At 42.3% G+C, this 24,392-nt stretch overlaps 1 protein-coding gene across 1 annotated transcript in view; it reads right to left on the reverse strand.

The window, feature by feature from the left end:
* Positions 1 to 12,433, reverse strand: part of GJB3 (gap junction protein beta 3) — a 28,363-nt gene extending 15,930 nt beyond the window's left edge. The window contains exon 1 of the mRNA XM_081335212.1: positions 12,240 to 12,433. The gene's annotated coding sequence lies outside the window, so the exon portion shown is untranslated. The remainder of the gene's footprint in view (positions 1 to 12,239) is intronic.
* Between the last annotated feature and the right edge of the window lie 11,959 nt (positions 12,434 to 24,392).

A 24,392-nucleotide genomic window follows, 5' to 3' on the forward strand; every position in this document is an offset into this window, starting at 1 on the left:
ACCGAGTGCCAGAAATTGCATTCTTAGAAATTTCTAGGCCAGACAAAAACAAATTGGATTACAAATCAGGAATCTGCATTCTTGGAGTGACTGAACTCCAAGACTTTGCTACTATAGGTTTTGCATTTCTGTGTTAAATAAGGTCATTAATAATTTTTGTTGGCTCATTCTAGGAAAAAAAATGTGTCTCCTTCAAAAACATTGCCATGATCTCTGAACAAATTTTATTTGCTGTGTTTCTTAGGCTGTTGTCCATTCAAGGCAAAAGGAATAAAATCAAGTCCTTGCAGGTAGGTGCATTTTTTTTTAAAAAAAAAAGTCTGAACATCTTTAGAGTATCCATATTGTTACATTTTTTAATATTTAAATGAAAGCACACATAGCCAAAAAACAGACAAGGTTAAATCTGTCTGTGCCTATTGTTAAAAACTTTGCAAATGGTTCTTTAAGTTTTGCTATTGCCATCTTCTTGATAGGCAGGAAAGTAAAGGTATGGTTAAACAAAAGTCAAAATGGCAGCAAAAAGTAATCCATCCATCCTTCCTTCCTTCCTTCCTTCCTTCCTTCCTTCCTTCCTTCCTTCCTTCCTTCCTTCCTTCCTTCCTTCCATCCATTCATCCATCCAGCTGCCCTTCCTTCCTTCCTTCCTTCCTTCCTTCCTTCCTTCCTTCCTTCCTTCCTTCCTTCCTTCCTTCCTTCCTTCCTTCCTTCCTTCCCTCCCTCCCTCCCTCCTTCCTTCCTTCCTTCCTTCCTTCCTTCCCTCCCTCCCTCCCTTCCTTCCTTCCTGATTTTTTTCATCACACCTTACAGACGTCCTTGCAAAGAATGGGAATAGCAGAAGTTAATCAGCTGTTCTTGTCTGAAACTCAGCCACTGTATATGAAAAGCAAGGCAGGAAAGTAAAAACATTGGCAGCCTTGAAGGTTAGCCGGCCAGAAAAAAGAACTGGCCTCTTAATTTATCCAATATTGAAAATATTCTATCATGCCTACGTTTCCTTATTTTTTTTTCTTGTCACATTGACAGGGCCTTACTGTTCTTTTAAGGCTTTGACAGGCAACTTTAGCTGGTATTCTTGATGGTGGTCTTAAAGTCCCCGATTTGCCAGTTGCACTTAATAGCTCTTTCTGCTTGAACTGAACTGGCTTGTCATAGACTTGGCCAAACTTCAGTTTTTCAATGCAACAGTTCGTAAATCTGATCCATGATTTCTTTTCTACTTCATGGCTGCTTCACTTATGGCACAATACTATGTTTTATGTGTGGGGAAGTCAAAAGGCACATCATGTGTTCTGGGAGGCAACAGCAGGCTCTGTGTGTGTGTGTGTGTGTGTGTGTTTGTGTGTGTGTCTGTTTTGGAGGGGGATATTTGGCAAGAGTTCTTTGCTTTACTTTTAAAAAAATTAGGAGGCCAGTCTTGCTTGTGTTTTAATAGCACCAGCCACCAATGCTGGGATGATTTATCACTATTGCAGGCTTTACCGGGTTTACTCTTTTACCGGTCTACTATAGAGAGCGTCCTCTCGTACAGTATTGTGGTTTGGTATGCTGGTCTGACAGCCGTGGATAGGAAAGTATTACAGAGGGTAGTGAGCACAGCACAAGACATTGTGGGCTGTCCCCTGACACCACTGGATGACCTCGCCAGGGCTCGTTGCCTTGGAAGAGTGAGGAAGATTCTCGGGGATGACTCACACCCTGGATGGTATCTCTTTACTCTCCTACCATCTGGTAGGAGATATAGGAATATAGCCAGCCGTACCAACAGGCTGAAAAATAGCTTTTATCCGTGGGCTGTTAGGCTTTTAAATGGGACATAATCTTATGCAGAATTGACTTGGGAGGCCGGTGTGTGGTGTAGTTGGTTCACAAAGTGTGGTGGGATGGAGGGTTTGTTGTCACTGTGTGTTGGGGGGAGAGAGCACGGGGTGGGGGGAGGCTCAGCTAATCTCAATGTACACATGTTGTACTTTGACAATAAAAGGTTTATTATTATTATTTTAGACGGCCACCCTGATCAGTTAGAGGCAAAAGCGATGGAATTTTCCCTGTTGTCCACTTGAAACTGGTGAAACGAATGAGTCTGATTTCCACCCATAAAAGGTCAAACAGTGGGGGCTGCAAAAAATTAGCCAAGGTGGGGGGGGCACATGGTTACCATCCCTGCTATATAAAGGGTTATGTGGTGTGGTTAAAATGCTAGATTAAAGGCTGGGACAACCCCTCTTAGTTGAGGAAGTATATTGGGAAATTTTGGGCTAGCGTCTCTCAATCTATCAGAATAGAACTGGAAGGGACCTCGGAGGTCTTCTAGTCCAACCCCCTGCCCAAGCAAGAGACCCTGTACCATTCCAGACAGGTGGCTGTCCAGTCTCTTCTTAAAAACCTCCAAGTGATGAAGCACCTACATTCTGGGTTCTGTCAGTCCTTTGAAGTAGTCCAGATAGGATACCAGAACCATGAATAATAAGCACACTTTATGGGAAGGTTGCAGTAAGAGACTCTTGCAAGTCTGAAAACACGACTCCCCTCCCTTGCCTTTGTCTTCCAGAGAACAAGAGAGGTTATTTCTTTGTTTATCAAATTAACAGGCCACCCTTCTCACTGACTCTGGGATCCATTCCTTTCCAGAGAACTAGGAAGCGTATTAATCAATTAAACAATTAACTAAATTAATATGTCTCCACCTCACTGATAAGGCAACTCTGGAATCCATTCTGAGATGCCTTCTCCGTGCCCATTCCTTTCCAGAGAGCTAGGGAGGATTATTTATTCATTTATTCATTCGTTCGTTCGTTTATTCGTTCATTCATTCATTCATTTATTTATTTATTTATTTATTTATTTATTTATTTATTTATTTATTTATTTATTTATTTATTTATTTACTTATTTACTTATTTACTTATTTATTAAATTAATATGCCACCCATCTCACAAATAAGGCAAATGGGATCCCTTCTGAGATTTTTATTTTTTATTTTAATCCCATTTATATCCCGCCCTTCTCCGAAGACTCAGGGCGGCTTACAAGCTTAGCAGTAGCCTTCATTCTATGTATATGCCTGCTTGTTAGGGCTTTCACACACACACACCCCAAGCGGCATTATTACAAAGTCAGCTTAATTGCCCCCAACAATCTGGGTCCTCATTTTACCTACCTCGGAAGGATGGAAGGCTGAGTCAACCTTGAGCCTGGTGGGATGCGAACCTGCACTAATTGCAGGCAGCTGGTGTTACTTAAGGAGGCATTAGCCCACTGCTCCACCAATGCCTTAACCAATTAATGCCTTAACCAATTAATTAAATTAAATTAATATGTCTCCATCTCACTGATAAGGCAACTCTGGAGTCTTTTCTGAGACGCCTTCTCCATCCCCGTTCCTTTCATGAGAACTAGGAAGGAGACTGGTTAGTTAATTGATCAACCAATGAATTAATTAAATGCGTTTTCCACATCTCACTGATAAGGCGACTCTGAGATCCTTTCTGAGATGTCTTCCCCATCCCCATTCCTTGCCAGAGAAGTAAGGGAGGATCACTTCCGAGAGGCTTTCTTCACTCCTGTTCCTTCCATGGACTGAGATACCGCTTGCCTGGTGGTTGCCCTGGTTGCGTCTCTTCCTCCTGTCTCCCAAACTTATTTTCACAGCCCCTGATATCCTCTCTGTCTTAGCTCAAAAATTATTGCTGTGCAGTGGTCAAGGCGTTGGGATGGTAACAGAGAGATCCAAATTCTAATCCTTCCTAAGCCACTGAACCCGGTTGCCAAGGGTAGGCAACCGTGGCTCTTTTATGACTCGTGGACTTCAACTTCCAGAATTTCTCATCCAGCCATAAAAGAGCCAAGGTTGCCTACTCCTGCTCTAGGCCAACCCTGTCTTTAATCTTAGGGCAACAGTGAACAGGTTGAACTAGGAATGGAGAGACCTAGGTCCTAGCCTCCTCCCCAAGCTCAGAAACCTCTGGGGGGCTAGAGGTAGTAAAGGTAATTGTGGAGGCACTAAATAGATGTAGAGAGACTTGGCTGTCATCCCTCAAAGAGAGTTTGGGTCTCTCTTTCCTTTTCTTGCAGTCCAGACTAGCTCAAACCTGGATTGATTGGTTGATTGATGGATTGATTGATATCCATTAGATGCCCAACAATGGATTCTGAGCAGTATACAAAAGTAGGGGGGGGAAACCCCATAAAAACAAGTAAACCCATGAAAAATAGGAGAAAGTGCTACGTATGCTGCCTTGAGCTTCAGGAGGAAAGGGGATTGCAACCTAAATAAATAGGGAATTTGTATTTATTAAAAGCTCCTCTACAAAGCCGTTAGTTCTTGCCTATTTTAAGTACCTGCAACTGCACTGTGAGGGGTGTGTCTGTCTATATGTTCAAAGAATCTCTTGTTCTTTCATGATATCCGGGGTTCTCCAAAGTCTTCAGTATTGACCCTCCCAAAGGGTTAAGATTAAATGTTTGGGCATCAATGAACAATCTGAAAGCTTCATAAAACAGTCAACAGGCCGAAGAACTTGGGGGTCCCTGTCTACACCCTCTTATTCCAACAGTCAAAAGTACAGCAATTTTCTTGAAGCTATTAACAGATAGCTAGGCACTGTAACATGATCCCTACCAATCTGATATCTAAAGTCAGCTAGTCATATTTTGCATCTCAGTTTCTGTAACCGGAATTTATATTATAAGTGTAATATGCAATCATACCTCCCAATCTGAATAGCTGGAGTAAAACACAGCCATTTCATTGGAGATTATTTTTCAGAATGCTGACTATATTTAAGTGAATCTACGGGCTCTCAAGCACAGGATAATAGATTCATGAGCTCGCCTTTAATGTATTATATTTCAGTCGTATATCTTTGTGGTGGTGGGGGACTTACTTCAGAACACCACATTTTACATTCTCAATAGGGAACATATTTACACCCTGGGTAGATGGTTTAAAAATATGGTCATGCAAATATGTTTGTCTCCATTTTTTTCTTCTTGATGGTTTCATTTGGCTTTGGCAGCTATCCTGCACAGAATCTCATGAGCCATTAATTATGGAAGGTGGGGTCAGGTACTAAATAACTATTGTGTATTTGACTGAAAATGTTAGCGTGGGGGAAAGAAACTTCAAACAAACATGCTTTGGGGCAGATATAGGGGGATTCCTGTAAGTGAAAGAGTCTGTTTATGTGGGACCGGGGAAGTTGAAACAATGTCCCATGTAATTTTTGATTGCTCCCTGTATTCAGATTTGAGGGAACATCAGTTGGGCAGGATCTTTTATACTAGTACCCCTATGTCTAAAGAGCGCTTCTTGCATCATTGTTTGTTAGGCTCTAATTTGCAGTTGGTGAAATGGATTGCCAAATATGCTGTAAAGTTGATGGAAATAAGAACAAAATTGGTGCAGCAGAGTGTGGTAGATTGTAGGAAAGATCACTTGATTTTAAAATGTGATTTTAAATGTAGTTTTAAGACTGGGGTAGACGCATGGGTGACATTGCAATATAATTTTAAGCATATTTAACCTGTATCTTAAATCATTGTATTCTATCCTGATTTTATTTCGATTGTATTTTGTTTCAGTTTCATTTTAAATTGTATTTTATCCAGTTTCATTTGAATTCTTTTTGTCAAGTTTTAGTGATATTTTGTTTTTGGAACTTTGCAATTTGATATGACCCAAGGGCTAATCAATAAATAAAGATGATGACTGACTGACTGACTTACTTCAGAACACAACATTTTTACATTCGCAATAGGGAACATATTTACACCCTGGGTAGATGGTTTTAAAATATGGTCATGCAAATATGTTTGTCTCCATTTTTTCCTTCTTGATGGTTTCATTTGGCTTTGGCAGCTATCCTGCACAGAATCTCATGAGCCATTAATTATGGAAGGTGGGGTCAGGTACTAAATAACTATTGTGTATTTGACCGAAAATGTTAGCGTGGGGGAAAGAAACCTGTGGTTCTCCACCCAATGGTAAACAGTTATAAGGAGGGTCACGCTGGCCTTCTCTTCCTTTATGACTCATTTTTTTTTGGCTCAAATTTTGTTTGGACTCAAATGGCTGAGAAGCACCAACACAGATACATTTGTCAGCTAGGAATGCCAACCAGGCAGCAAACAGCTGGACCTAAGCCTTTAGCAGTAGCACTGACTGCAAAAATATACAAGTAAAGATAACCGCGAGGAATCCAACCGCAGATGGAGGCGCAAGAGTGACCCCTGGAGTAAAAATACTCCTGGCCATTGTTCTTCTGCCTGACTTCAATCCCCACAATGGATGAAGGGTTGCAAAAGCTGATGGAATTAGCAGAGATGGCTAAATTTACTGCTTTGATAAAAGAAAAAAAACCCCACACATTTACTTATTGTGTTACTTATTATTCCAGTATCTGAGGGGCTGCCACAAGACAGAGTGGGTCATGTTATTCACCAAAACACCAGAGGGCAGGACGAGAAACAATGGTTGGAAACTGATCAAAGAGAGAAGCAACCTGGAATTAAGGAGAAACTTCCTGACAGTTAGAACAATTAGCCAGTGGAACGGCTTGCCTCCAGAAAGTGTGGGCGCTCCATCGCAGGGGATTTTTAAGAAGAGACTAGACAGTCACCTGTCTGAGATGGTATAGGTTCTCCTGCTTGAGCGGGGGGCTGGACTAGAAGACCTCCAAGGTCCCTTCCAGCTTTATTCTATTCTACTTTTGTTTCTGCTTGGAAACTGCTTCTAGACTTCTGTGCTTGAGGTGGGGGGAAAAATGAAACTTTGATTTTGGGTTTTACTGATTAGATAGATCTGTTGTTATAGAAATGGCTAGTTTATACTATTATGTAAAAGTAAAAAGTCGAGGTTTGATATTATTGTCTTATTCTATGGCACCGAAGGGAGTCAAAAGTCAATGCCTTTTCTTTCTTTTTCTCTTTTTTTTCTACACGTTCCTCTTCCCTTTTCCCTCCCCTATTTTTCCTATTATTTGATTTGTATTTTTGTATTTTATATTATAAACTAATAAAAAAGGATACAACAGATGGTTCTTCTGCCTGCTGTATGGCTGAAGCAGCCATATTTAGAATCGCCGAAGGTTAAAAGTGGCTCTGCTTTTAACAGCAAGGTACAAGATGTGCCGCAATAAAGTGTTCCTGGTTTGGGAGCCCAGCCCTTGCCAAGGGTTGCCACTATGCCTTTATTTAAAGACATGATCAAAATTCAGAAATTAGGTGGTGATCTGGTTCATATCCTGAGCCAAAATGCAACACTGGTTACCAAGCAACTCGCTGACAATGTCTGTGGTTCTCCCTCCTCATTTTATTACTTCACCAAACTCTAGAACCTGCAAACAGTTCCTTGTTTCAAGAGATACATGTCTTTTACTCTCTCCTGTTTGTAACAGGACTTTGACGTCTGCATTCCAAGAGGTTCTGAAATGGGAGTTCCCAGGGTGGGGGAGGGGAATGTGTATATTGCAGGTGATCTCAGTCTAATGCATGAGATTAAAAGGAAGATATTAACCTCTTTACTGCTGGAGTACTTAGCAACTACCTGCTAAACTGTGCTGGCGTTAGGCATTGTTCTGAGCAACAATTAGGTGTATTACTTGGCTTTGGCCTAGTGTGTTTTGTGAATCTAGATAATTGTGCTTTAGTCTTTAAGCCGTGGTTAGGGTGATATGGCTTGATGTGATGCATAAACCTAGTAAAGGTGAAGGTTCCCCTGCACATGCGTGCTAGTCGTTTCCAACTCTAGGGGCCGGTGCTCATCTCTATTTCAAAGCTGAAGAGCCAGCGTTTGTCTGAGGACGTCTCCGTGGTCATGTGGCCAGCATGACTAGACGCCAAAGTATTTTTCTACTTGCATTTTTACGTGCTTTCAAACTGCTAGGTTGGCAGAAGCTGGGACGAGTAACAGGCGCTCACTCTGCTACGTGGCACTCGGGATTCGACCCGCCAAACTGCCGATCTTCTGATTGACAAGCTCAGCATCCAATCTATTTGAAACCTGCCTGTCACGTTTCTTTATCCCATTGCTGGATTGGTTAGTCCAAACTGAGATCTAGTGAACAGAGAAACATGGTTGCAAATTGTGTTCCAATGATAGACTCTGGTTAGATTCAATTCTTTTACTGAACCATTTTGTGATTAACTTGTTGGAGTTTTAGCTTGTTGTGTGAAGTTAACTACCATGGTTTGTATGTCTTTATAATGCTTAGTATGTTGTTTGAATCAGAATGTTGCATGGGTTCCACAAACCTCAGTGAAAAGCATATCAGATGGTGACTGTTCTTGGAAAGCTAGTCAATGGGGATCCTAATTAGGTCTCAGACAGGGAACCATTTGGGATGTACAGATTTGTAGGCCAAACTAGGAAGTTGAAAAAAATAAACCTACATGCATGGATCCATGTAAATGATGCAGGTGACATCAAGACGGGGGAAACACCAAGTGTACACGTATAGAATAGGTGGTACCTGGCTCAAGAGGAGCAACTGTAGAGTGCTTAAGCATGAGCCAGCAGTGTGCTGCAGCTGCCCAAAAAGCTAATGCATTCCTAGGTTGCAGCAACAGAGGGATAACTTCAAGACCCCATGAAGCAATAGTGCCAATTTATACTGCACTGGTGAAACCACACTTGGAATACTGCATCCAGTTCTGGTCACCATGTTGCAAAAAGGATGTAAAGACCCTAGAAAGAGGATCAACAAAGATGATTAGACATCTGGAGAATGAACAATTGAGGGAATTAGGTGTCTCTAGTTTAATGAAGGAAGGGATGCGGTGGCTCAGTGGGTTAGGATGCTGAGCTAGTCGATCAGAAGGTCAGCAGTTTGGCGGGTCGAATCCCGAGTACCGCGTAACAGATTGAGCGCCTGTTACTCGTCCCAGCTTCTGCCAACCTAGCAGTTCGAAAGCACGTAAAAATGCAAGTAGAAAAATAGGGACCACTACGGTGGGAAGGTAACAGCGTTCCGGGCACCTTTGGCGTCTAGTCATGCCGGCCACATGACCACGGAGATATCCTCGGACAAGCGCTGGCTCTTCAGCTTTGAAACGGAGATGAGCACCGGCCCCTAGAGTCGGAAACGACTAGCATGCATGTGCAGGGGAAACTTTACCTTTAGTTTAATGAAGAAAAGAATTAGGGGTGACATGATAACAGCCTTCCAGTACTTGAGGGGTTGTCACCAAGAAGAGGGGCTTGACCTATTCTCCAAAGCACCAGAGGGTAAGAGAAGAAGTAAGATCATGAAAGGTCATTAAAGAGAGATCCAACCTAGAACTAGAGAGAAATTTCCTGACAGTGAGAACAGTGGAATGGCTTATCTCCAAAAATTTTGGGTGCTTCATCACTGGAGGTTTTCAAGAAGAGGCTGGACAGCCATTTGTCCAGAGTAGTATAGGGTCTCCTGCTCGAGAAGGAGGTTGGCTAGAAGATCTCCAAGGTCCCTTCCAACCCTATCATTCTATATTCCATGTTCTATGATCTAAATCACCAGCAGTTGAGACTTACAATAATATTGTATATACAATAATATTAAATCTGATGATTATTTTTTTGGCTACACTGAGAGTTTCTTGAACAAAATGAATTATGGCCATAAAGAGAAGTCGGATGATGATTTTTCCCTACAAAATTCTCAACAGCTGAAGAAGGCAACAGTGCAGGCCGAAACAATTGTCAGGTTCTGAAGAAAACACCCATATCCTCGTGACCAACATACTGTAGGTACTGTAGTTCTCAATTCACAATCATTCATTTAGCAACCTTTTGAAGTTACAATGGCACTGAAAAAAGTAACTTACAACCGGTCCTTGCACTTACAACCATTGCAGATTCCCCATGGTCATGTGACCAAAATTAGGGGACTTGGCAGCTGGTGTGTATTTATGGGGGTTGCGGCATCCTTCGGTCGTGTGTTCACCATTTGCAACCTTCTCAGCTGCTTCCAATAAGTGAAGTCAATGGGGGGGAGCCCGGATTTGCTTAAGAATCATGCAATTCACTTAACAACCACAGTGATTCACTTAATAACCGTGGCATTTTTTTTTGCAAACTTGGATGCGACTCACTTAATCATCACCTTGCTTAGCAATGGAAATTCTCGTCCCAATTGTGGTTGTAACTTGAGGACTCCTTGCAGTAATGATGCCGTCTGGATGGCTGTTGGAAGCATTTCCAGCTATGCAACATGCGGCTGCAAGCCACCAGGTTTGTTGACGTCGGCAAAAAAAGTAATTGAAGGGCCTTAGCTCAGCGGTGCTGTGCATGCCTTGCACCTGAAAGGGGATAGGTTCAACTCTGCCACCGTCACCGTTTCAGAGACTTCCGTTCAAATTTTCAGAAAGCCGTTGCTAAGACTGCAAATATCACTGGGGCATCGTGAATTGAGGCTAAAATAATCTTTTAATTGTCAGTCTGTCTCCTTGCAAATGAAAAACTCGCACACATGGAGTTCAGCAGTCTGGAATTTCCCTCTTTATGGCTACTTTGGTTAACGATCTTTAGCCGAAACAATAAATAAATAATGTTTTGGGCTCTTCAACAGGGGCGATTTTAAATATAAATGAAAAATTTAGGGAAGCATTAAAAAAAAAAGAGAGAAATCCTTCTGAATCTTGCACCTATGGACTGAGTGAGCAATGAATTTCTCTCTCTCTCTCTCTCTCTCTCTCTCTCTCTCTGGATTAATTCCGACACTTGGGAAAGCACTTTCCTCGGAACAATAATAAGCTCTCGGGACCCCCATTTCGAATGACCCCATTTTGAATTCCCCACCCTTGACTAGGACCAACACAAACAACCACCCCATCTGACTGTCCTCACTCATTCCTCCTTACCACCATCCACCCCCTGGTGCTCCCTGCAGAAAGTCAGGTCTGGCAGGAAGGATCTCGTTTTTTTTTTCTCCCTGTGCAAAGTTTATTAAAGCTCCTTTATAAGCAGCTGCCCTGTCTTCATCAAACTGCAGCAGCTTTGAGAGAAGACTTTTTTTGTGTTTTCTACTCCAGGAGCTGCTTTTGTTTATTTATTTTTTTCCTCCTCTCTTTGTCTAGTTGCTATCTTCCTTTACAAGCCAGTGCATTTCAAAAGCAAAGGTATTTACAAGAGTATATACCTTGGCTGCAAAAGGAGAAAAAAAAGTTAACTCCTTCTTCTCTGTGCCTGCCTACCTGCTTTCCATCTCCATCAGATTATATACCTGTTTGGGGTTTTTTCACACACACCCCCGTGCCAGTATTAAATTTACTACCGCTATGACAACTGATTTTACAATGAAGGCAATTTGCTGAATGGAGAGCTTGACAAATTGCCATTCAGCTCCATGGGATTGATGGAAGGTTACCATTCAGATGACTGCACAATTAAGGTTGATTTTTCTACCTGCTTTTTACCTGCTTCCTATTCTTCTATCAGGTCACACATGTCCTTTTTACTCTGGACGGTATTAAATTTACTACAGCTAGTACTACAATTCTTTTTTTTTTTAAAAGGCAATTTGCTGTATGGAGAACCTGATAATTGCCATTCAGCACCAAAAGGCTGATGGCCAAGTCACCAATCTGACGCCTGCACAATTAAAGCCTGATTTGTGTACATCGAGACATTTCATTTTTTTCTTTCTTTCTGTCTCTTGGTGGAAAGAACCAACCTTGTGCTTAGCTGCAGTTCTTTCCAGCACTTAACTTGAATTGCCTCCTGTTCTGTAAAGCTCCTACTCAGCTCAGTGTCTGAGCACCGATGAGGCTTATAAGGAGATCTGCAAAACGAGGAGAGAGGCACTTCCTGGTTACCGACATTAAAACACCTTCTTTTTCCTGATGCTTCTTATCGAAGCAAACTTGGCTAAGCAAGTTGTTTTGATTTGTTGTTCAGCAATTGAACCCATCAAGCTATTTCGTCCTGGGGTCCTAAGTAGAATTAAGAAGCTGGCATGGCTCCTCTTTACCTCTGGGTGCTGAAAATGCCTACTCAGACTTCTGAGTAGCTGCTTGAACAAGCAATATGATCTTGTTATCCGCTGAAGTTATACCTACACATCATGTTTAATACATTTTGTACTATGGAAAAGTTCCCAGCAATCTCTGTTTCAGGGTTAAAGTATTGGCATCTCTCCTGGTTGCAAACAACGAACGCTTTCAGATATTTTCTTAAAAAAGAAGCTCTGCCGAAAGAGCCTCTCTCTCCATCTTCCGAAACTCACGTCCGTCCACCGGTAAGAAGGGAAGTTCTACTCACCAACTTCTTCAAATCTCCTTTGGCCTTTCCTCAGGCGGGCCAGCCTCCCCAGCAAGAAAAGCAGAGATTTCTTTTTCTTTGTGGCAGGTCTCCTGAAATCTTAAGAGTTTAAGCCATGAAACTTTCTCCTTGTCCTGCATGAAAAAAAGCACCAGAGGACTCCGGCTCATGGCACTGTAATGAGATGCCTTATTTTGTGTGAGCAATAGGGTGTGGTCTCAATTTTCTTCAGTTGTGCAAGGAGAAAGGAATTCTCTCTGTGTGGCAAAGGGGGGGGGGCTAAGTCAGATTTTTTGTTTTGGCTGGTTTTACAGCCAAACTGATTGCATCTGTTTTAGGTCTTGATTGCCCTAAGAGAACACAGCAAGAACTACTTCTCCTTGCCCCAAATCAATGCTCCCTCAGTCCATTTTGTCTTCCTGTTCAAATTTTGGTCTATGCCGAGCGAATCTTTTAGTTCATGACACAGACTGGGAGCAAAAACAATGGGTCTAGGGCAGTTGTGGTGCCATGTGGAAAAAAGGGCTCAACTTACAACCATTCATTTAGTGACCATTCAAAGTTAATAAGCTGCTGGAAAAAGTGACTTGTGACCGTTTTTCACACTTACAGCCATTGCACCATCCCTCTGGTCACATGATCAAAATTCAGACGCTTGGCAACTGGCTCGTATTTATGACGGTTGCAGTGTCCCAGGGCTATGTGACCACCTTTTGCAACCTTCTGATAAGGAAAGTCAGTGGGGGAGCCAGATTCACTTAACAACCGTGCTACTAATTGCAGTCATTCACTGAACAACGGTGGCAAGCACAGTGGCAAAATTCACTTAACAAGTGTCTCACTTAGCAACAAACATTTTGCACTCAATGGAGGTCCTAAGTTGAGGATTCCCTGTAGTGTAGGGGTGTCCCCAGAGGAAACGGCTACCAATCTGGTGCAGTGGTCAAGGTGTTAGAGTAGAAGTGGGAAGACCCAGGTTCTAGCTCACCTCAACCATAGATGGTCTTGGGGTGACTTTAGGCCAGTCCTTCCTTCTAAGCCCAACAGTCCCTCTGGTCCAGTGGTGAAGAGCTGGATCATCAGTATATAACCCAAGGTCTAAATGTCTATAGAGATTCTCTGTCCTTCAGGTCATGGTTGTCCCAAAGGTGCTTTTCCAAGAGGCAACTGGACTTCCTTGTTTTTCTTTGAAGACGTTTCGCTTCTCACCCAAGAAGCTTCTTCAGTTCAAGATGGCATGGACTGTACCTTCTCCTCCCAATCTTTCACAACAGCTCTAGAGCTGAAGAAGCTTCTTCAAAGGAAAACAAGAAAGTCCAGTTGCTTCTTGAAAATGCACCTTTGACACAAACCAGGATCTAGTCTTCCTTCAAACACTGTAAGTTCTTTACAGGACTTTGAGCCCGTCTCTTTTCCTCAACCCAAGGCTTGTTGTTGTGAAAGAATGGGAAAAGAAGGTACAGTATGTGCCATCTTGAACTCTTGGGGTGGGGAGGAGACAGAAGGAGGCTATATAACTTGCAAGGAAGCAAATCAATGAATGAAAAGTTGCATTCTAATATGAGCAGAGAGGGAGAATGCAAAGGTCAAGGGAGGTGAATAAAGCAGAGGAGTAAGTTTGAAGAGGGGATTAATAAGAGCAAATATTTGATAATATTGGAACAATCTTATTGGCCAACCAAATAGGCCACGCTCTGTAGGGCATGCCTGGGCTCATCCAGCACATCTAACCAAATCAAAGGCATACCAGTAGTAACTTGATTTGTCTAACACAAGCAGCTTAAGCAGTTTTTTTCCCCCTTTTATTGTTGTTGGGTAGCCCAGCTCTTTTGGTTACATTGTGATTCCCCCCACCTCTTTCTTACAAATCCAGAAAATGAATTAAATGAGTAAACTAAGTTAAATTAGTAAATTACCTTTACTAATGAGGTAAAATCTTGCGTGTGACTGTAGCTAAAGATGGTTTTAATTCAGACCTAACATTCCACTGTATTACCCTTTCACGAGAAAGCAAGTCAGCAATATTTAAAATGATTTATTCTGGGTTGGGATGGATTGCAAAACCTCAACTATTATCTTGTACAGGTAGTCCTCAATGTACGACCACAATTGAGCTCAAATTTTTTGTTGCTAAGCAAGACAGTGGTTAAATGAGCTTTGCCTCATTTTACAATCTATCTTGCCACTGTTGTTAAACTAGCAGCATGGTTGTTACTTCCCAGTTGCAATGTATGGCAGTGAAAGTTGGACCATAAAAAAGGCTGAGCACCAAAGAATTGAGGCCTTTGAACTATGGTGCTGGAGAAGACTCCTGCGAGTCCCTTGGACTGAAAGGCCTTCAAACCGGTCAGTCCTAGAGGAGATCAACCCTGACTGCTCTTTAGAAGGCCAGATCCTAAAGCTAAAACTCAAATACTTTGGCCACCTAATGAGAAGGAAGGACTCACTGGAGAAGAGCCTAATGCTGGGAAAGGTTGAGGGCAAGAAAAGAAGGGGACGACAGAGAATGAGGTGGCTGGATGGAGTCACTGAAGCAGTAGGCGTGAGCTTAAATGGACTCCAGAAAATGGTAGAGGACAGGAAGGCCTGGAGGAACGTTGTCCATAGGGTCGCGATGGGTCGGACATGACTTCACAGCTAACAACAACAACAACAACAATGGTTGTTAAGTGAATCTGACTTCCCCATTGACTTCAGAAGGTTGCAAAAGAGGACCACATGGCCCTGCAACCATCACAAATGTGTATCAGTTGCCAAGCATCTGAATTTTGATCATGTGACAATGGTCATAAGTGTGGAAAAAGTCATGTCACTTTTTTCAGTGCCACTGTAACCTTGAGCGGTCACAAAATGAACTGTTGTAAGTCAAGGACTACCTGTATTTATTTTATACAGAAAGTTGTATGCCTATCCATCTCAACATAGAGTTAATCCAACCACAAAGGCAACTAAGGAACCATATCACAAATTCGCTAAATGGGTATATGTGTGCTCCCAGAACATCTCAACCCTAATGTCTGAAGATAATTAATAAAAGATCTTAAGGCAGGGGTGTCAAACTCAATTTCATTGAGGGCCGCATCAGCATTGTGGTTGCCCTCAAGGGGCCGGGTGGGCGTGGCCAGGGTGGGCGTGGCCTACTGGGTGGGCATGGCTAGAGTGCGTATGGCTTACTGGGTGGGCGTGGCCAGCTCTACATCATTCGCATCAAGGGTGCCTATGGGGGCCTGGGCAGGAGTGGGACGGATCTGAGGGTCTCTGGCAGAAGGAGGGTCTCTGGGCCAGGGCCAAGGCAGTGGGGGCCGTTCCCTCACTGTTTCCAGGATGGCTTCGGGGGCTGCATGAAACCACTTTGTGGGCCACATCCAGCCCCCGGGCCTTGTGTTTGACATGTCTGTCTTAAGGGCTTTCTGGAACATTAAGTGGGTTTGCTTACAATCAGAGAGGTTGTATAGAAATCCAATAATAACAAGCACACAAATAAATAAGTCAATCCACCCACATAATGTACTAAGGGCCTACCTGCTTTGCCTACCATGATGGTGCAGTCATTAGAATGCCATATTGTAGGCTAATTCTGCCAACTACCAGCAGTTCGATCCTGACATGCTCAAGGTTGATTCAGCCTTCCATCCTTCCATGGGTTGGTAAAATGAGGACCCAGATTATTGGGGACAATATGCTGACTCTGTTAGAGAGGGCTGTAAAACACTATGAAGTGGTGTATAAGTCTAAGTGCTATTGGTATTGCTGTTGATCCTTTTGTGTGGATCCTGCAGCATTTAGTTGCCAATTATACATTGCTAGTTTTGCTACAATTTACAGCTGGTGCATGCTGTGGTCTCTTGGGCTCTTAGAACATAGAATCATAGGAAGGAACGTTGGAGTCTTCTAGTCCAACCCCCTGCTCAAGGCAGGAGACCTTATTCCAAGGGTCTTCACACTTGGCCCTTTTATGACTTGTGGACTTCAACTCCCAGAATTACTCAGCTAGGCATGCTGGCTGAGGAATTCTGGGAGTTGAAGTCCACAAATCATACAAGGGCCAAGTTTGAAGACCCCTGCCTTATTCCATCCCAATCAAATGGTTGTCCAATTTTTTCTTGAAAACCTCCAGTGATCGAGCATCCACAACTCTAGTTGCTGAATCTCTAGGCTGAATATCTGTTTAACAAGCTTCCACCCATTACTCTTTGCTCTTCTCTCTCCTCTGTTCCACTCATTATTCTTCTCTTCTCTATTAAGGAGTGAGATCTTAATGGATCTTCCTGCTGGCTTTCTAGATATCTGTGCAAAAAACCAAAGATCTACGATCCCTCCCTAGATAGTGACACAAACTCCATACATAGGGACACAACAGGTCCAGAAATCCTAAACGAAGCTATGTGTATCTTTGTTTTCCTTGTTTTATCTTCTTCCAGAAATCTTTCCAAGGTTATCAGGAGCTGGGTGCCCTCCCCAAAAAAACACCTTTCACTTGAGTCATTGTTTTTCTCTGTTCTTTTGATGTTACTGCCTCTACTTGTAAGTCCATGTTGAGTTACTACAGAGCAGATGTAAGAACAGACTAGAGATTATTGACAAACAGAATATTTTACTAATAATGCATTGCCCAAGATACACTTTGGGGGTGTAGGTTGTGCAAAAATCTTCTAAGATTCCAAATCTTCTAAAAAGAAAAGTTCCAGCCCAAAGCTACAGTGTGGGCTTTGTACTCCCATGTGCAAATCACAAATGATGGACAGCCAGCTAAAAAGCCAAGGAGATGGCAAAGAAATTCTGAATCATTGCAAAGGAAGATCAAAGAGAAATTGGAGATGACTTGGAAGGGTTGACATTTACTCCCTAACACAAAACAAAGCAAAACAAAGATTTACTCTGCAAAAGAAAACATGATAGTACAGTATTTCTTTGACGTCAGATTCGTTCCTCTCATCTTGGCAGACACATCCAACTGTTTCAAAGGTGGTGTGAAGCAGAGCATGCAACATGCTGTACTCCAGTTTCATAACATTACTTGTTATGTGGGTTCTTCACTGCTCCTGGCGAGTATTTATCTGCTATTTTTCTTGGATGTCACCCAGATGTCTTGGGTGAGAACATTTATTTAGGTTTGCAAAAAATTAATAAAAAAATAAAAGTAAGGGAGAAAAAAAAGCAGGTGAGCTTTTGTTTTGGAGAGCCTTTGGGGACGATGATGGCATTGTTGTTGTTGACTTATTCCCTTGATTTGTGAAATTAAAATGGAGTTTCTTAGAAATGTGCCAGTGCCTATCTGTGTGCAAGCTTCTGCCCTGTTTGCAAACCCACAAGAGCAAGACTTTGAAAAGCAAGAAAAAGGATCTTGATGGAACAGGGCAGAAGCTTGCACTATTTGTTTAATTTATTAAATTTAATCAGAGAATAGCTTAACTTTAGTATGACTTTTGCTGCTAGTCATTTCTTAATAAGTAGAACTAAAAGTAGATCTAAAAGTTCTTTGCATCTCCATCCTTTGCTTTTCCACCCTGTGCTGAACCCTGAACCCCTGTATCATCGGAACAATTGGTCAAAACCTTATACAGGTAGACCTCAACTTAAGACCAGTTGCTTAATAACCATTCGTGTTGACAAAAGTCATGGAATGGGGGCTTTACAGCTCATAAAACATCCCCTGAGCATTATACATGCTGCCTACCCCTTCCCATGGTTATACGACTAAATGAGGGCAAAGGTTCATTCTCCGAGCTTGAGGGTTGGTTTCCGAATGTTTCATTACCAGACTAGGTTACATCTTCAGCGGCGTTTAGGGGAAGTCAGTGTCAGTGCCCTTCTGTTTATAAGGGCTTCAGGTGTGGGTGTGTCAAGAGAGGGTCTTGTGATGAGTCATCAGAGAGACTGATGTGTTGGGTCTTGTGATGGGGAGGTTACTTCAGGTCAGGGTCATTAGAGGGTGTGAATTATTGGTGGGTCAGGGGTGAGTCATTGGTGAGAGGTTGCCAATGGGTCTTGTGATGGGGAGGTTTGTTGTTATTGTTGTTAGTTGCGAAGTTGTGTCCAACCCATCACGACCCCATGGACAACATTCCTCCAGGCCTTCCTGTCCTCTACCATCTTCTGGAGTCCCTTTAAGCTCACACCTACTGCTTCAGTGACTCCATCCAGCCACCTCATTCTCTCTCGTCCCCTTCTTCTCTTGCCCTCAATCTTTCCCAGCGTTAGGCTCCTCTCCAGTGAGTCCTTCCTTCTCATTAGGTGGCCAAAGTATTTGAGTTTCAACTTCAGGATCTGGCCTTCTAAAGAACAGTCAGGGTTGATCTCCTCTAGGACTGACCGGTTTGAAGGCCTTTCAGTCCAAGGGACTCGCAGGAGTCTTCTCCAGCAACATAGTTCAAAGGCCTCAATTCTTTGGCACTCAGCCTTTCACAGCCATTCATTGCAACTGGGAAAACCATGGCCTTGACTATATACACTTTTGTTGGCAGGGTGATGTCTCTGCTTTTTAGTGTGCTGTCTAGATTTGCCATGGCTTTCCTCCCCACGAGCAAGCATCTTTTAATTTCTTGGCTGCAGTCCCTGTCTGCGGTAATCTTAAAAATAAAATATGTCACTACCTCCATTTGTTCCCCATCTATTTGCCAGGAATTGAGAGGGCCAGATGACATGACCTTGGTTTTCTTAATGTTGAGTTTCAATGGGGAGGTTACATCAGGTCAAGACCATTGGGAGGTGAACTGCTGGGGGGGGGAGCAGTGCTTGCCTGACCCACTGATAATTCACACCCTCCAACAACCCTGACCTGAAGTCAACTCCCCATCACAAGACCCACCACACGCCTCTCTCTGATGACGCATCACAAGACCAACACTTGACATACCCACATCTGAAGCCCTTAGGAACAGAAAAGCATTGACACAGACATCTCCCCTAAACTCTGCTGAAGTTGTTACCTAGCCTGGTATTGAAATGTTCAAAAACCAACTCATGAGCTTGGAGAATGAATCTTCATCCCCATTCCACACCCCAGCTACAGATATTTGCCACTATTGCAAACATGACTACATGTTGGGCGCTTGGCAACAGCTCACCTTTACAACTGATTGCAGACCACAATTTGCAATATGTTTTTCTGGTTTTTTGGGGGTGGGGGGGGAAGCCTGGTCAAATGAATGGATTTGCACTGATAACCACCACGTTTACTTAATGAGCTCTGCAAAAAAAGATTGTAAAATCTCTTCTGGTCACATGAGCACCTTGACTTCTGACCTTAAGTATTTATAACTGGATTTCTGGTCCCAATCATAAGTCGAGAAATATCTGCAAGTGTCCTGGAATCCAGATATCAATTTTTGTCTTCTTTCTCCTGCCTTCTTTGCATTGTACCTAGATCTTTGATTTAGCATAAAGTCAACCTGAGAGTTTCTTGAAATGACAAGAAATTATCCAAGGCTATATGTCTGTGTCTTCAAGCTGCCAAGCTTGAGAAACACCAGTCTATGGAGATTCTCAGTCATCCAGGTTATAGTTGTCTCAAATTATAATTTATGAATTATAACTGATGAAGCTTTTTGGATAAGAAGCAAAACATCTTCCTCTTCTTCTTCAAATAAAAAGCAGTTTAGCTGTCTTTCAAAAGGAAAAAAAAAACACTTTGTGGTATCCAAGGCTATTTTTCATTCTTTCCACCTGGCATTAATACTGCTCAGCAGCCTAACAAAGATTAACAAATATTCTCTCCTACCAGTAACTTGGCTTTCCACAGAGCAAATTCTCCTTTTCTTCTTTTGACTCAAGTCAGTTCAAAAGAATTTTTAGCATCTCTCTACAGAACATCCATTCACCTCCAGAATATTAGCTCAGAATTCTCAGCATTGTATTTCCATCCATTTTGAGTCTGTGCATTATCATTTTTTTCTACCTTTTTTTCCCTTGAATCTTTAAATGTTCGATATTTCTTGCTGTGGTTCCCTGTTTCCATCAGCAACTGAACTTTGCCTGGTCAACCCTGTTTTATTTCCTTAGACATCCTCCCACTCTACATTTGTTAAATGTTATTTTCTCTTTTCTCCATCTTTTCAATTTCAGTTGTTTGAAATAACATACCTGCCCACATTATGAATCAACCCTTTCTGTGGTTGCTTTTGTAAGTTGAAGGATGGAAGCTCTTTGCCCTTGTGAGAGATAAACAGATATTTTGAATCTAAATGTTTAAAAAGTATGTAAGCATATTGATGTCTGGGTTCACTAATTTTCTTTGCTTGAGCTATTCTCTGACATATTTGAGTCTTAATGAGCCTTTGAGCTATTCATTTCCTGAAGTAGAAATAGTTTCCCAGGTTACAGAGCATGTAGGTGAGTTTCATATACTTATGAACAGAGAATGCTATAAATATGAGTGTTTTGCTGCTAAATGCTGTACTAAGATGGCCCTGGAATTCAGCAACGATAGTCAGTATTACTTATGATACTTTGCAAATTCACTGGGCCTCTGTAGAGAACAAACATCAGTGAGATGGATTTTGATTCAAGGTGGAAACAGATGGTACCAGATTTCACAATTGTCCAGATCTATATATATGGCATAAGGGACGCAGTGGCTCAGTGGGTTAGGATGCTGAGCTTGTCGATCAGAAGGTCGGCAGTTTGGCTGGTCGAATCCCGAGTGCCGCGTAACAGAGTTAGCACCTGTTACTTGTCCCAGCTTCTGCCAACCTAGCAGTTTGAAAGCACGTAAAAATGCAAGTAGAAAAATAGGGACCACTATGGTGGGAAGGTAACAGTGTTCCATGCGCCTTTGGCGTCTAGTCATACCGGCCATATGACCACGGAGACATCCTCGGACAAGAGCTGGCTCTTCGGCTTTGAAACGGGGATGAGCACTGGCCCCTAGATTTGGAAACGACTAGCACGCACCTGAATTTTCTATTTACCCACATGAGTGGAAAAAAAAATCTTCATCAGATGCATTTTAGCCATAATCTAGCTCAGAGGCCCCCAATCTTTTGGGCACCAGGGCCCGGTTCCATGGAGAAAGGTTTTTTCATGGACTGGAGAGTGCATGATTTTGTGTGCTGCTTGCATCCCATGGATGGGGCTTTGCTTGTTTGTGTGGACCAGTTGCTGACATGCTGCGGCCCTGTACTGGTCCATGGATTGGGGGTTGGAGAACCCTGTTCTAGCTAACCATTCCTGACGTTGTTGCTAAAACAGGATTTTTTAAAAGGTAGGAATGACTGAGGTCTTGATAGGTATTGTCTTATTAAGAGATTATTTATTAAATATTGGCAAACTATCCAGTTGCAGGCGGTTGACAAACTCAACTCTCCCCCCAGTCCAGCTTGACAGCCAGTGACAGCATCTGAAATGGGTGGATGTCAACATCAGCAAGGTGAGAGATGAAGTGTCACAGTGCAGATTGATGCCATATTATTTATTCAACAATGTTATGATTCTACAATCCATGATTAGCCTTGAAGCAATCAGTTAGGGACCATATTCTTCAGAGTGGATTCATTCATTCATTCGTTCATTCATTCAGTGTTTATTCCTCAAACAAAAATTGAAAATTCAAACAAGCAAAATGAAAGAAATTAAAATGTGGTGGCGATGATAGGCACGTTAGTGCGCTTATGCACAACCCCTTAAGGTCCTCGTAAATACGGGGTGAGGTCCACAAGTTGGAGTTAAAACTACGAAGGCTAGTAACGGAGACTACTGAATTGGATAGAATATTCCAAACTTTGACAACTCTATTACAAAAATTGATTATTTTTTTATAATCACATTTAAAATGGTTTACATGAAGTTTAAAGCGATCATTCATACGCATTACATTACATTAGTTAAAAACCCAAAAAAGTCATTTACAGACAAAACCTTACTATGTAATATTTACATAACTGCGAAAAGTCTTGCAGTTTTAGGCTATCCAAACCAAGAATTTCAAGCCTAGTAGTGTAGGGCAGACATGTCAAACACAAGGCCCAGGGGACAGATCAGGCCCACGAAGTGGTTTCATGCGGCCCGCAAAGCCATCCTGGAAACAGTGAGGGAACAGCCCCCACTGCCATGGCCCTGGCCCAGAGACCCTCCTTCTGCCAGAGACCCTCAGATCTGTCCCACTCCTGCCCAGGCCCCCATAGGCACCCTTGATGCGAACGATGTAGAGCTGGCCACGCCCACCCAGTAGGCCATACACACTCTAGCCACGCCCACCCAGTAGGCCATGCCCACCCTGGCCACACCCACCAGGCCCCCTGAGGGCAACCACAATGCTGATGCGGCCCTCCATGAAATTGAGTTTGACACCCCTGGTGTAGGATATTCTCCTATGGACAGGAGAGTGCAAAACATTTCTTGTAAAGTACAGGTACTCCTCCAGTTATGACCATGATTGAGCCCCAAATTTATGTTGCTCAGTGAAACATTTGTTAAATGAGCTTGCCCCCTTTTACGACCTTTCTTGCCCCAGTTGTTAAGTACATTGTTGCATTTGTTAAGTTGGTAACACACTTGTTAAGTGAATCTGGATTCCCCATTGACTTTGCTTGACAGAAGGTCGCAAAAGGGGATCACATGACCTTGGGACACAGCAGCAGTCATAAATATGAGCCAGCTGCCAAGCATCTGAATTCTGATCATATGACCATAGGGATGCTGCAATGGTCATAAGTGTGAAAACTGGTTGTAAGTCACTTTTTTCAGAGCTGTTGTAACTTTGAACAGTCACTAAATGTAGTATTGAAAGTTGAGAACTACCTATACTTCTGAACTCATCGGATTGTATTAATGTCCGATATATGGATTCCAAATGGTGGGGCAATATTCTGGGATTGGCCTAATGCAGCCTTTCTCAACCTTGACCACGTTAAGATGGGTGGACTTCAACTCCCAGAATTCCCCAGCCAGCTATCTTAACATGGGCATGGTTGAGAAACACTGGCCTAAAATGTATGTCTTCTTCAGCTACATTCTTCCGATTGGTTTTCACCTTGCATTCGTCTTCAGAAGTTTGACAGAAGCACAGATACGCTATGAAAAGGAGTGTCATGTTAGCATTTGGCCATAGAAAATCTTTTACAGATATACGCAAATTCTTCTGCCGCTTTGCAAGACTGTATGTGCTTTGCTGACCTTGATTAAAGAGAGAGATGAAGCTGGAGTCATGTCCTCAACCTGTCAAAGGAAATTCAGTAGTCAAATTAGTTAGCTAAGAAGTTAGTTGTAGGAGGCCCTTGATCATAAAGCTGCATGACGCAAGAAGAGGCAAGTTATAGGAGGGTGTGAATGCTTTCCTTTGCATTAGGCGTCCTTCTCTATTACCATCTGGAAATAAAGTTCACTAATATCTACTCTGAAGATCCAGAATTTCTTCTATTGGACAAGGATGGGTGGCCCAAATACCTTAGCAATGTTTCAGACAAAATTTTGCTAGCCATGGATGGCTGAGTGAATTCTAGGTTAAGTTCATTATTATACCAGAAAAGAATGCCTCGCCTTTATGAACCAAAGGCATTATGTTTACCAAAATCTATGCTAGATCGATCAAGTATTCATTATGGAAAACAATGTTCTGGGCTGCTGAGATTTCCAAACATCAGGGTGGGGAGAATTGGTTCCAGTTTGAATAGCTGAATTGATTCATATCATTGAATTAAGTGGGAAGCTTCTGATTCAGAGATTCAATCTGGATTGTTGATTAAGCTTGGACAATTGGTTGGATCAAAACATTTGCTGAGATGGCCTACTACATGAACCACTAAAACGAAGCTTCGCTGCTGTAGTAGGAAGTATTTTGCCTAAGTTTTGTATGGTTCTTTTTTTGTTCATGATGTTTTGTAACATAATAAGCTTTTATATTCAACTAATACTGTATATAACCCTCAGGATCCCTATCGACATTTTATATAAATACGTTTATATAGCATGTCCTTGATCTACATCTTTTTCATGTACATTTCTTTCTTTCTTCTCAAATAACTATGTTTTTCTGTCTCCCATTTTTTAGAAGCATACACTGATTTTCACATTTAGCTTGCTTGTGTGCAGGATGTATACGATCTTTTATTTGATGCACTTTGGTTAGTTCTCTTTAATGCTCTAATTCAGGGGGCAATGAAAATCTCTCTGGGGGAATCTCCAGTGCCATAGGAATCAGTGGTGGCTTTCTTTTTA

This window comes from Vipera berus (genome assembly GCF_964194415.1).
Source record: "Vipera berus genome assembly, chromosome: 9".
NCBI lineage: Eukaryota > Metazoa > Chordata > Lepidosauria > Squamata > Viperidae > Vipera > Vipera berus.